This window comes from Oryctolagus cuniculus, chromosome 19 (genome assembly GCF_051225735.1).
Source record: "Oryctolagus cuniculus isolate XC-2025 breed Fujian yellow rabbit chromosome 19, ASM5122573v1, whole genome shotgun sequence".
NCBI classification, from domain to species: Eukaryota; Metazoa; Chordata; class Mammalia; order Lagomorpha; family Leporidae; genus Oryctolagus; species Oryctolagus cuniculus.
Genome location: NC_142885.1, coordinates 63260161 through 63273856, shown reverse-complemented (window position 1 = coordinate 63273856; position 13696 = coordinate 63260161). Strand labels below are relative to the sequence as shown.

General features: G+C 54.4%; 1 protein-coding gene across 1 annotated transcript in view; it reads right to left on the bottom strand.

Annotated features, from left to right (window-relative positions):
• Positions 1–13374, bottom strand: part of EMP2 (epithelial membrane protein 2) — a 53838-nt gene extending 40464 nt beyond the window's left edge. The window contains exons 1-2 of the mRNA XM_089321694.1: positions 13231–13374; positions 12988–13077 (exon numbers count right to left, since the gene is read on the bottom strand). The gene's annotated coding sequence lies outside the window, so the exon portion shown is untranslated. The remainder of the gene's footprint in view (positions 1–12987; positions 13078–13230) is intronic.
• Positions 13375–13696: the final 322 nt, after the last annotated feature.

Genomic DNA, 13696 nt, shown 5'->3' with positions numbered 1-13696 from the left:
TTCCGAGTCCCAGTCCTGCCCCCATAGTAGCAGGGCACATCCCACCCGTGTAGCCTCATGGTGGGCACTCATGAGTGAGCGTGTTCCCTTCCCCCTTGCTTTGAGCCAATGACTGGCTTTGGCCAATGAGATATGGTCCGGCATGCCACATGCCAAGATTGGAAAGGAAGTGCTGGGGCGGGGGGCTCAGGTTAGCTCGCCTGCGTTTTTGGCTTTTGCAAGAGCCGGCTAGACTTCCGGCAGCCCACTGGTCCCAGGGACATGAAAGGCACACAGAGCAGAGCTGCCCAAGGTGGTGAGCAGAACCTCTGTGTGGGTCCAGCTACGGGTGCATGAACCGGGAACGCCCGCGAAGGCTGCGTGGCTGTTTCACAGCACAGGGGCTGATAAAATGTGGAGAGAGCACGAACTGTCAGGAAGGCTTTTGGAAGTAAGGGAGGCCATGGAGAGGCTGGGGTGGGGTTGGCTCAGGGCTGGGACAAGCGGATCAGCAGGAACGCGGAGGTCTCTCGTGAGTTCTGGCTGGAGCTTTGCAGAGTTCTGCAGTCTCAGGTGACCTGCCCTGTCGACGCTCTGACCCCCGCCTTCACACAGTCCAGCAGAACTGGAAGTCGTGTCCGAGGAGCCAGGGGGAAGACACCGTGGGCTTTTGTCACGGGTGGAGATTTAGAAGAAACCACTATTGCAGTCCACAGAGGCATGGTCACGGTGGGTCAAGTACCAGTGTGAGGGACCGTGACGATGCGCCGTGGGCTGGGGCGTCAGGTACGTCTCGATGGATGCCAGGGGCTGGCTAACTTCCCTTCAGTGCCGTTTCCTGGCACATGAGCTGCTGGGTAGGCTGCCATGACGGCCGCAGCGGCCCTGCCACCTGCTCTTTGTGCCCACTGGAGTGGCCTGGACCCAATGAATAGACACAGGCAGAAGCAATGGGGTGTCAAAACAGTGGCTTCTGTGTCCCTAGCAAAAGCTCTTGGTTGCCTTCTCGGCTTACATGCTGTCATCAGCAAGTCTCCTTGTTAGAGAACGCACGTGCTAAAGACTTGAGGCACACTCCAGCCAGCAGTCAGCCAGGAACTGAGGTTCTCAGCCGGTGAGGCCCAGAAGGTCAGCCTACACCAGGAGAGCTTAGAGGCAGCTCCCTCCCTCCAAAGAGACCCCGCTGATTGAAGCCTTGTAAGAGACGCTGAGGCAGGGGATCCAGCTAAGCCCTGCCCAGACGCCTGGCACACATGAGAGACTAAATGTGTGTTGCTCTCAGCTGCTAAATTGTGGGGTAATTAGTTACACAGCAAGAGATCACTGACACACAAGCTAAGAATAGAATTCATCTCCCCTGACTCAGGCAGCACCGGGCTGGGTTCTAGTTGAGGCCTTCGCAAGCATCAAGATAAGCTAAGTTTTGCTATGATAACAAATTATTCCGAAGCTCAGCAGCTTCCAAGTGTTGGCACACCCTGCTCATCCTGTCTGTCCATTATGGGTTGACCATGTGTCCACGTCAGCTTTATTTCAGGCCACATGCCGATGGGGTGGCCTTTCCCTGGAACTCCGAGCTCATGGAAGAAGGAAGCTGAGACGTTGAGCCACGCACTGGCTATTAAAAGCTTCTGCATACTCACATTTCATTGGCAAAGCAAGTCATGAGGCCACATGGCAAGACATCTCCCAGTAGCCACGCCGTCCTGGCAAGTGGCTGTAGTCCAGCATGCGACACTGCCTGAGTTCGGCTTGCAGCTCTCGGCGTCTCCAGGTGCAGGGCTATGCCAATCACCTCCGACGGCCTCCCAAGCAAAGCTTGCTCTTGTCTGCTCTTCAAGAGATGGACCCGAGCCCAGGGCTGCTGGAGAAACCCCAAGTGTGAAAGCTAAAGGAAACCCATTGTTGGGTCCAGACGCATCCTGTGCCAACCACAGACCCTGCCATCAACACTGCCAAGAATAGTCCAGCTTTCTGCCCATCTGACCATAGGAGAAATAGCTGGACAGCCCTCTGGAGCCTGCTGTACAAAGAATCCGGACATCTGGGCTCCCTTGGGTGAGATCCGAGAAATGCGCTCTCCCGAGTCCACTTCCTTGTCACCAGACCCACATGGGGTCCACTGAGTTGGAGACCATGACTTCCAGCAGAGACAAGGCCTTGTGCCCTCCAACTGCAGGCTGGGAGCCCTGGGACTCACCGCTCCTCCAAGAGTGGCAGGTGGAGCCACAACTTTGTGACTTTCCTGCCTCCTTTTTGTCTCAGATGGGATGGCAGAAATCAGCAAGAATTAGCAGGATAGCTTACGCCCAGCCTGTAACTGGCCCCAGTGAACCTGCATGCCAAGGCTCCTGCGTCTGCCGCTTCCCGTGGACAGAAGTGCTTGCCCGGGGGCATCCTGGACACCTGACCTGCCCTCATGTGGGCCACTCAGAATGTGGCCTGGGGCAGCCATGAGGACCTTTGAGAAGATTCCAGACCCAGCGAAAGTGACGACACTGGAATGAGACACAGTTTGGGGTCTCCGTGTTGGCTACTTGATTGGCACTGCTTTTCCATTGCTCAATTAAAAAAAGAAAGAAAATAGTACAAATATTATTAACTTATAGTGGGGAGGTTTGATGACTCCCAAAAACAACAACCACAGAATTCAGAAACCTCCGGAGACACAGCCCCAAACCGTGCTGGCTTGGTGTTTCCCATGGCTCCTCCAGGCGTCAAAAGCCATACAAATGCACCATGAGTGGAACAAGCGTAAGGGCTGTGTCTGGGTTTTTCCCCTTGCAGGCGAGTTTGGCCACTTGACTCTGGTTCCCAGCTCCCATCAGGACTTTTGGCACCATAGGGATGCAGCATCCGAATTCTCCCAGACGTGAACGTCCGCAGGGGTGACAGGAAGCAGGAGGCAGGCGGTTTTCCACCACCAGCATCATCTTGCAAACCCCTGGAGTCAGGACATAGTCCGGGATTCCCCAGCAAGGCAAGCAGGGTAGAGCCAGCTGTCTTGGCCCCTCTTAGGAAAAGGACAGAGTACAGTTTGGCTCGGAAAAGGAGAAGGAAAACAGTCCCTATTGTTAGTGATGTCCTAAGAGTGGGCTCTCGTCTTCCTGGGTTCTGAAGCCCCATCAAAAATATTATCCCTTCAGTCTATGACAGTATCGTTTGTACATCTCTAAATATTTGTAACTCTCTGAAACAAAGCCTCCCTTCCTTCCGATCTGCAAACAATTGCATGGGAAAATACAGTCCTTGCAGTCTCTTAACACAGACTTCAGGCGCATCGCCTGTGTGGCAGCGAACACGCTGGTGCCACAGATCCTCGCCATCTAGGAACTCACTGGCCAGCACCTGTCGGTTGTACACAGCAGGCTGCTTGACACTGAGACACATGTTTTGTTTTTCTTTCCAAGATTGCCGGGGGTCTTTGGGTATGTGTGAGTTGCCTCTTAGGCTACAGGACCATGGAAGTAGCCCCCCAAAACTGAGCGAGCTCTGGCCCAGCCAGCCAGCTCCAGCCTCAGAGCTCAGGTCAGAATCACACATCCTCACGACTCCTTGCGGGCTTGGAAGTGAGGATGGCTGCGTTTTCCAATGGAAGCCCCCTCCCACCACACACGCAGTCCCACAGTTCAGAATTCAAAGGTGAGGAGCCAGACGGTTCGCCTCATGGTCCACTGCCAGCTACGATGCCTGCAACCCACGTCGGAATACCTGGGTTCTGCATCCAGCTCGACCTCTGATTCCAGCTTCCTGCTAATGCAGACCCTCGGAGGCAGCTGCTGGCTCATGTGGTGGCGACCCTGCCACCCACGTGGGAGGTCTGGATTGAGCTCTAGCCCTTGGCCTCATTTCAGGCATGTGAGCATTTGGGGAGTGAACCAGAGCATAGGTTCTGTTCATCTGTTTCACTCCATCTTGTAAATAAATAAAAATTGTTAAAAATAATAACTTATGACCTGCCATAAATGTCTATCTGTCTCTGTCCATCTGTTTCACTCTTTCTTTTTTTTAATTTTTTTTTTTGACAGGCAGAGTGGACAGTGAGAGAGAGAGACAGAGAGAAAGGTCTTCCTTTACCGTTGGTTCACCCTCCAATGGCTGCTGCGGCTGGTGCACCGCGCTGATCTGAAGCCAGGAGCCAGGTGCTTCTCCTGGTCTCCCATGGGGTGCAGGGCCCAAGCACTTGGGCCATCCTCCACTGCACTCTCGGGCCACAGCAGAGAGCTGGCCTGGAAGAGGGGCAACTGGGACAGAATCCAGCACCCCGACCAGGACTAGAACCCAGGGTGCTGGTGCTGCAGGTGGAGGATTAGCCTATTGAGCCACGGCGCCGGCCTCACTCTCTTCTTATATAAAGTTTTAAATAATGATTTACGACCTGCTATTATGTCATGACATTTCTTAGAAAAGAAAAAGGTTCAAAGATTGGCAGGGTGAGAGGAGACCTAGAAATCTTTGACGATTCCCATGCTTCCTGGCTGGCAAGTATTTAAATCATTCTGGGCAGACAGGATTCTCGCTCGTCCAGGCCCTATGCCTTGACTGTCTGGGAGGCCCTCTTTCTGTGGAGGTCAAATCCCTCTGGACACAGCCTGTGCCGATTTGCTCTTGTTCATCCCTCCCCTGTGTGTTGTCCCCTGAGAGGTGGGGTGTCCAGGACAAGGCAGCCTGGACCTCCGGCCTCTGGCAACCAGCACAGAGCCAGCGCTCAGCGGAGCGATTTTCCGTACTTGTGTTTTCTTGCTCCCTGTCTTCACTCCCCCAGTGGAACACAAGATCCTGAGGGCAGAGGTCTTATCTTGCCCTCTTTTTGCTTTTCACCAACATCGGACACACAGCAGGTGATCCGTCAGGGTTTCTACTGGTCTCCACGGTGCCTTTACAAAAACTGGGAACAGGTGTCCCTCTGAGGCAATGATTTGGGAAATGGTGTCCTCTCAGGACACACAGCATGGCCAGGCCGACACAGCCCCAGCCAGGCATTTGGCTTGGTGAGCAGCCCGCAGGCTGGGTTTCACCCCCTCGCCAAGCTATGCAACAAGGGGCAGGAGGCCTGGAATCAACAAACATGTGCTCAGTGAATTAGTGAGTGAAATATAAGTCCTTGGGGATGTGGGGTGTGTTTAAAACGTGTCTACAATTTCTTGAACACTCAGCTCACTGAGAGCTTTGGGGTCATTGGCTGGCTTCGGGTCATCCAATAGAACATGGCAGAAGTGGCCACGGCTTCCATGGCTGGGTCACACCACACCACGCAGGTTGGGTCTGGTTCTCTGGAGAGGACGTCCTTACTGGGCACCTGTTTCCTGGCACCAGGCTCACTGTATCCCAGGCACCCACAGTCGGTGATAAGTAGAACAAACCCAGCTTGTGCCCTCCTAGATGTTAGTCTGGTGGGAGGGCGTCCATTAGGATGGCCATATCATTTATCACACAAAGTAGGACCCTTCCAAGAGTGACAAGGGTGCTATTAATGTAGTGGGACAGTAGACACATGCAGAAACGTCCAAGGGACAGAATGTGCAGTCACCCTGCCTACAATGAGTTGAGCCACCTTTTGGATTTGATCAGGGAGGGCTTTCCTGAGGGGGTGGTACTGGAGCTTAAGCCCAAGACCTGATGGGTAGGAGTTTGCTTGGCCATAAGGGAGGGAAGAATGCCCCAGGTGGAGAAGGCAGCAAGTGCAAAGGCCCTGTGGGTGGGAATATGAAGGGCAGGAGGGCCTGGAAGAAGCCACTGGAGACAGAAAGGGCAGAGCAGGGATGAGGCTGGGAAGACCAGGGCTAAAGTGGGCCGGGGGCTTCATTCTGGGAGCAATGGAGCAGCGTTGAAGGTTCTAACTCAAGGAGCACGTGGTCTGATGGACAGCTGTGTGGTGAAGCACGGAGGGTAGGGGGAGCTCCAGGAGAGAAGCAGGGGGTGAGAAATGATGGTAGCTTGGAAGCCAAGGTCCCACTCCCACTAGAATGATGTGGGGTCTGGGAGAATGAGAGCCCTAAGGGGACTCAGAGGTCCCTCCATGGGGAAGTCTACATGGTCGCAGTATTCAGAGGGCTGAAGTGTCTGGGGACAAGAGGAAGGGCTTGGGTTGGAGCATGGAGTGTCCAATGGGGCAGATAAATCTTAGACGCAGATGCTAGGGGTGAGCTGGGCTCTCGAGACCAGAGGGCCCAACTTGAGTAATAAGCGTGGATTTGCTGGGCGGCTTCCATATAAGCTGCACTTTGATGATGGATTAGTTGGCAAGAGGAGCATCCAAGGGGCAGGGTGGTTCCCTAGGACACCTGGCCATGTCTGGAGCCTCCTATATTTACTCTACAGATCTGACTTCCAAAAGGATTTGAGACAGCTTACCATCAAAGACACAGACACAATAGAGCTGACACAAAAGAAAATAGAAACTATATAGACAGAGGAGGAAGCAAATATACCAGCCCTTTGTACCTGTGACTGCACTTCTGAATCACCCGAGGAACCTGTTGGCCATGCAAACCTCTGGGCCCCTTCCAAAGCTGCTGGTACAGTAGGTTGGGGAGGAGCCCAGGAAATCTGCATATTCAAATGTACACCCCCACCCCAGCCAACTGATTCCCATAGGCAATAAGCGGACTGCATTTCTCTTTGTTGTTTATCTATTTTTTGAAAATCACAGCCCTTACTTTCACTTGGATTTTGTCCCTATCACAGTAACATAGGTTACTATGTTAGTGGCTGGCTGCGATTTCTCTACACAGTGGCTTAAAAATGATCCAGCATCAGAATCCAGAGACTTCTTAAAATTCACCCCAACAAGGCTATTTTTTTATTTTTTAACAGGCAGAGTTAAACAGAGAGAGAGACAGAGAGAAAGGTCTTCCTTTTCCATCGGTTCACCCCCCATATAGCCGCTATGGCCGGCGCGCTGTGCCGATCCAAAGCCAGGAGCCAGGTGCTTCCTCCTGGTCTCCCATGCGGGTACAGGGCCCAAGCTCTTGGGCCGTCCTCCACTGCCCCCACAAGGCTATTTTTAAAAAGCTATTTCATTAGACAATTCTGTTCTGCTTTGGTTAACAAACGACTGTGCAGGTGAATTAATGGTATTCAACAATAGCAGTAAAGCTGGGCTTAGAACTTGTGCACAGACATTCAGAGTCTCCCCACGTTCCAAGTCGGCACGTCTCTCTACAGGAGACAGCTGTCTGTCTGTAGGGTGGACCACGTTTAAAGAAGCACTCCCCTCATCCTTTAAGCACATGTAGTCACAGTAAGGAGCATCAGACTTAACACCGGCCTTCCGGAGCCCTGTGCACAGTGGTGCGTTGGCATCCTGACGGGGGCCAGCATCCATTCCCATAGAGATGGGCCACAGGGTGGGACCACCTAGTTCAGGCCCTGGACCAGGCAGAGACGGGGTCCCTCCCGAGCGCCGTGTGCTGTGCCCCACTGAGCCCCGGAGCGTCTTTGACTCTGAGCTCCTTGCAAACCCTTCCACCGCTTTACTCACTTCTCTTGGATTTTAGCAGCCCCTGCCTTGCTTCAGAAAATGCTGAACCCCTTCCTTCAGCTTTGCCCAATGGACAAGGAGCTGGCGGATCCTGGGACGGTGACCGCTTGGGACAAACTTCATCCAGCTCATGGCCACTCGAGTGCGGTTCTTAGAGCAGCAGCAGCAGCTTCCCCGGGGAGCCATGGACACACAGATTCCCAGGCCCCACGCAGACTGTGGGGTCAGAATCTGCATTTTGACAGGGTCTCCAGGTAGGTCACACACGTTACAGTTTCAGAAGTGCAGCTGCCCTCGGTCCTGCACCCAACAGCCATTGACTGAGGACCTTCCAAGAACCCAGCCCTGATTGGTGCCAGGGGCTTAGGGACAAATGAGAATAACATAGTCTCTGATTCAGCAGAGGGTACAGTCAGCTGGCGAGCCGAGATAAAGATGTAAAGAAATGTGGCAGTGTCATGGTGCAGAAGGTTAAGACACACCTGTGATGCCGGCATCCCATATGGCACCAGTTCGAGTCCCGGCTGCTCCACTTCCAATCCAGCTCTCTGAAAATGTGCCTGAGAAAGCACCAGAAGATGGACCAAGGGCTTGGGTCCCTGCCACCCACAGGGGGACCCAGATAATCTCTTGGCTCCTGGCCTCAGCCTGGCCCAACCCTGGCTATTATGGCCATTTGGGGAGTGAACCAGCAGACGGAAGACCTCGCACCCATTCCTGCCTCTCTGTAACTCTGCTTTTCAAATAAATAAATAAACATTAAAAAAATTACAAGTTGTGGCAACTGCTGTTGAGGAAGAGATAAACGATCAATAATAAAGGTATGAAAAGGGGCCAGTGCTGTGGTGTAGAGAGTAAAGCCACTGCCTGCGGCACTGGCATCCCTCCCTTATGGGCATCGGTTCCAGTCCTGGCTGCTCCACTTCTGATCCAGCTCTCTGTTATGCCCTGTGAAAACAGTGGAAGATGGCCCAAGTGCTTGGGTCCATGCACCTATGTGGGAGGCCCAGGAGAAGCTCCTGGCTCCTGGCTTCAGATCAACCCAGCTCTGGCTGTTGCAGCCATTTGAGGAGTGAACCAGCAGATGGAAGAATCTCTCTCTCCCTCCCTCTCTCTGCCTGAAGCTCTGCCTCTCAAATAGATAAATAAATCTTTTTTAAAAATAAAGGTATAAAAAATGTTCTAAGGCAAACAGACTTAGAGAGAGATTTGCAGCACAGAGAATAGAGCCAGGATTAAAAGGGAGGAAAGACTTAGGTTAGCCAGAGATGGTCCCTCTGAAGAAGTGTCTTTTATGCTTGGAGTGTGGGGGTCCTTGGAGGACATGGAAAATTCTAGAAGGGACACCCAAGTCTTATCCAGGATCATGTAGTGCAATAGCAGGATGCTGGATCAGAAGTGGGGTAGCTGGACTTGAATAGGGCACCCTGATACAGGATATGGGGGTCCCATCAATGATTTAACCACTGCACCACACACCCACCTCAATTTTAAAAAAATTATTTATTTGAAAGGCAGAGAGAGAGAAAGGGAGAAAAAGAAAGAGCCAGGAACTCCATCCTGGTTGCCCGCACGGACAGCCGGGACCGTGTGTCTATCACCTGCCTTCCCAGGTGCGTTAGCAGGAAGCTGCATGGACACGGCACGGGAAGCAGAGCACCTGGACTCACTGCGACACGGGATGTTGAAGGCTTGACCCGCTGTGCCACACGCCAGCCCCGCCCACTTTTACTTTAAATCAGCTGGATTTTTTTCTTTTGTGTCAAATAAAATATTTTAATGGACTATCTGCCTATTGTATCCTAAGTACCTCTTTTTGAAATATTTACTATTAATTTCAGTCTATTTGAAAGCAGAGTGAGAGACAGGTGAAACACGGGGGAGGGGAGAGATTGTCCCATCCACTGGTTCACTCCCCAAAGGCCCACAACATCCAGGGCTGGGCCAGTGGGAGCCAGGAGTCGGGAGCTCCATCCGGTCCCCACCATGGGCGGGGCTCTCACCTGCTGTCTCCCAGAATGCATTAGCAGGAAGCTGGATGGGAAGCAGAAGAGCAAGGACTTAACCCAGCACTCTGTGTGAGACGGTCCATATGCTGGGGCCACAGGCTGGCATCCAAGGAGCGGCTTCATCCACACTACCCCAGCTCCCGCCCCATCAGGTACAACAGTGTGCAGAACCCCGTGGCTAAGTCAGATCTAGAAGGCTGGAAGACATGGCACACAGCTGGTGCTCAAAAAATACCCAATGATGAATGAAAGAATTGTATCTTTTCCAGTAAAGAGCCCCAGGCCTTAACTCAGAGTCTAGTAAGGTGACAGTTTCCATGTAGAACTGAAAAATATACATGCATTTTTATTAATTCATTGTATGTGTTTGAAAGGCAGAGAGAGAGAGACAGAGAGAGAGAGAGAGGGCAGGGGAGGGAGCTTACATCCTCTGGTCACTCCCAAAGTGCCTGTAACAGCTGGGGTTGGGCCAGGCCAAAGCCGGGGACCAGAAACTCAGTCCAGTTCTCCCACGTGGGCAGTAAGGACCCAACTACCTGCTGCACCACCCACCTGCTGCCTCCCGGGTGTTCACTGGCAGGAAGCTGGAATCGGGAGCAGAGCCGTGTCAAGCCCAGGCGCTGTGACACGGATGCAGGCATCCAGACTGGCGTCTCAGCCGCGGCCCACGCCAGCTCCCCCGGCTGCATGGACCCTTCCAGCTCCCTCCCGCTCAGGCCAGGGCTTCTGGTTTTCTGCTTATGGCAAGGATAAAAAGTTTCATTTTTAAATAAAGTTAAGTAAAAAAAAAAAAACATGTGAGTTACAGTTTTAAAAAATGATATAAAGTCCCTGTATAAAGGACCATGGAGCTAAGATTCTTAACTTTGCGGTCTAAACTTTAGACAACCTGTACATGAGTGGGTGTTGCTGTGTTCTAATAAAGCTTTATTGACAGACGCTGACTTGGGATCAATTTTGGCCCTGAGGGCAAGTGTAACAACCTCAGAAAAGGTGGTACTGAGATCTCATAGTCCGGAAAACTCACTGCTGCATAAGTCTAGAAGTTGGGGAACACTGACACCAGGAACGGAGAGAGAGCCTGCAGGCCTCTGCCCACAAAGCCCCCAGACCTGTTCCTGGCTTGGCTGTGACTACTACTGCTTTGCAGCCCCCAGAGGAAGCCAAAGGACCCCCAGGAAACATGTCAGGGGCTTCATTCCTGTTTTTCTCCTTCCTAGGGGTGTCCACTGCCTGTCCATCCCAGGCACCCAGGGCCAGGATTCTCCAGAGAGAATGTCCTTCGGTCTTCTCAAGTTGTCACCGATTAAACACGCACATGCGCTTAGGTGGGGAACCCCATGAAGCCAACAGTCATGAGCCCAGTGGCTACAAATCTGCCATTAACACCTCTGCTGCAGCCGTTCTCAAGCACTTTCCAAAGCCACCGAATCCAATAGAACACAGAACCCAACCGGTCCAGGGCTGTGGGGCCCCTCCCTGCATGTTCTAGGAGAGGGAAAGGCAACGTAGGTGAGCGACAAACGGGCACGAGACGGTGCTCGGCGTTCACTGCCTCCTTACGCTAATTTTATTGAGCAACTAGTACATACTAAACCCTTTATGTGCTCATTTGAGTCTTGCAACAACACTAGGAAGGAGTTGTGCAGACGAGAGGAGCAAGCCTCAGACAGGTTAATTAAGGGGCAACAGCCGAGTCGCAGAGATCTGGGGAGCGTCCCACCCTTAATTACCACGCCCAGCTGTCTGGTGGTCCCTTTGGAGGCGTCTCTCCTCGCTGGGCTCTTCGTCTGTTTATCTGGGTCTCTGAGCTCCTGGCCACTGAGATGCGCTCAGGAAGCACTACTCGGAAGACCTGGTGCCCAGCATCGCCCTGGTTCCTGGAAGGACGCCAGGGGATCACCGAGTCTCAACCTGCCAGTCCCAAACCGAGTCAGTGCCAACTGGGGCTACAGAGAGGGCGGGAGACCAGGTTCCTCCCCCCGCTCCAGAGTGCCTCCCCAGCACCAAGGTTCACTGGGTGGCACCCTCGCCTGCCACAGCCACACTCACCCAACCAGTTGGGCCACACCACCCACACGCCAGCTGGGTCCTTTGGGACGGGCGCACGGCATGACCCAGCTCGTCTGCCACCTGTCCTGGCTGCCAGCTGCTTCCTGACCTCCCCTCCCAGGTGCCCCAGGCCCAGGGGTACAAAGATGGAGCCTCAGAAGCAAGGACTCCTTCCTGGGGGCCCGGGGAGAGGGGGGGGGGACCTGCTCCTGGGGACTCCCTGCCCCTGGCTCACCATGGCAGGCGTGATCCCCAAACCTGAGCGCCGTGGGTGGAGGGAGCAGGGCAGAAAGAGCAGGTGCAGCTCCCACCCCGCCCCATTCATTCAGACATTTTCCTTCCGCGCCAGCCAGCAGGAGACACGGGCGGGCAGGATGACAAGGATTCTGCCTGGGGAGCTCAGGAGCTGACTTGAGAAGGGAGGTCTGGAGCTGATCGCTCTGAGCGAGGGGGAACAGCAAGTGCAAATGCCCTGTGGTGAGAATGAGTTCGCTCGACTGCAGGATGAGCTCAGTGGTGCTGGGACACATGGTGAGTGACGGGGGAAGAGGGGGGAGATGAGGTCCCCAGGACAGGCAGGGCGGAAGCCTGTAGCAGGCACCTCTGAGGACTGTGAGTGTGCCCGGGGCTCTCCAAGCCCAGGGCTACAGAGCCTAGCAGATCTTGGAGAGCCCAGAGATGGGCATCTCTTTCCTTCCACACCCGGTTCTGTGGGGGGATCTGATTGGCTTAGGTTGGGTACATGCCCACCCCCATGGCCAGGGGAAGGTCAGGCTCCCTGTTGGACAGTGACACCCTCCTCCAGATCTGCCCAGGAGGGCCCAAGGTCTGTTTCCAAAGCAGAATGGTTTGCTGCTGGCAGAGAGAGCCAGCAGGAGCCAAAGGGGTGCACTCCACACCACCCGCTCTCCCAGGTCTGACCCCTCGCCCCTCGCCTTTCGCTGCTGTCTGCTCATGGCCGTCCCTGCTGCACCCCAGGAGCTTCTGTGACATTTTGTTGGTGGCACACATTTGCCATGTAACAGAACCGTAAAATAGGGAGGAATACCCAGCCGCACACCCGTCCCTGTGCACCTTAGAGATGGGGGCACCGAGTCAGGGCTGGCAAGAAGCAGGGGGCTTCTAATGATCCCACCTGGGATTCCACAGCTGCTTTGAGGATCCCCAGGGCAAGCCCCTGCCCCTGCCCCCTGCCCCCCGCCCCCTGCCCCCTGCTGCCTGATTACATGCCTGTGGTGTGGCCACAATGGAACCAAATGCACGTTCTCATCTTTGTGCAATCCGGCTAAGCAGTTGGCGTCATGTCTCGTGCTCCTGCATGGGCGAGCAGCACTGGGAGCCGCTTCTGATGACCTGGTACAGGGCATCGCACCTCTCTGCGCCTGCATTCTCTCACCGGGAGAATCGCAGCATCCTGCTACCTACCTCACGGGACGGGGAAGAGTGAGTGACGTCACCACGTACCTAAAGAAACGGCGACACCAGCATCCCATGTCAGAGTGCTGATTTGAGTGCTGGCTGCTCCGCTTCCGATCCAGCTCCTTGCTAATGCACCTGGGAAAACACGTGGGACACCTGGATGGAGATGTTGGCTCCGGGTTTCTGGCTCAGCCCTGGTGGTTGCAAACATTTAGGAAGAAGGAGAAAGAGGCCCCTTGAGAATGGGAACAAATGTCCCTGCATCCCGAAAGGGCACTGGGCTGGTACCTGGGCAGCCTGCAAGAGCCAGTGGGCCAGGCTGGGTCTTATCTGTAGGGCTGCACCCCTCCCAGAGCCAGACAGAACTCCCTGTGACCCCGGTGGGCCGGGGGCTCTGGGCAGAGCTCTCCAATCCAGAGTCAGCCCCGCTGGGCCCCAAACTCTGGCCTCCTTCCCACCTCCGGGGAGTGCCCAGGGCAGAAATCCGGCCCTGCCCACCCTGGGCTGTGCAGGGATAACCGCCCGAAGGGGAAGCCATTTGTTTGGAAGGAAATGGTGTAGAGGGGCCAGCGGCCACACATCAAACAGGACTGAGGCCTGGTTTCCAGGCGGAGCTGGGAGCTCTGGGGGGCTGGGAGGTCTCCCGGGCTCAGGGAGGGCGGGGGCGGAGTTTAGTCCAGTGCCTTTGGGGAGCACAATGCCAGGCACTCAGACTTCAGATCCCAGGCCTATGAAGCGGGCGGGGCACGAGGAA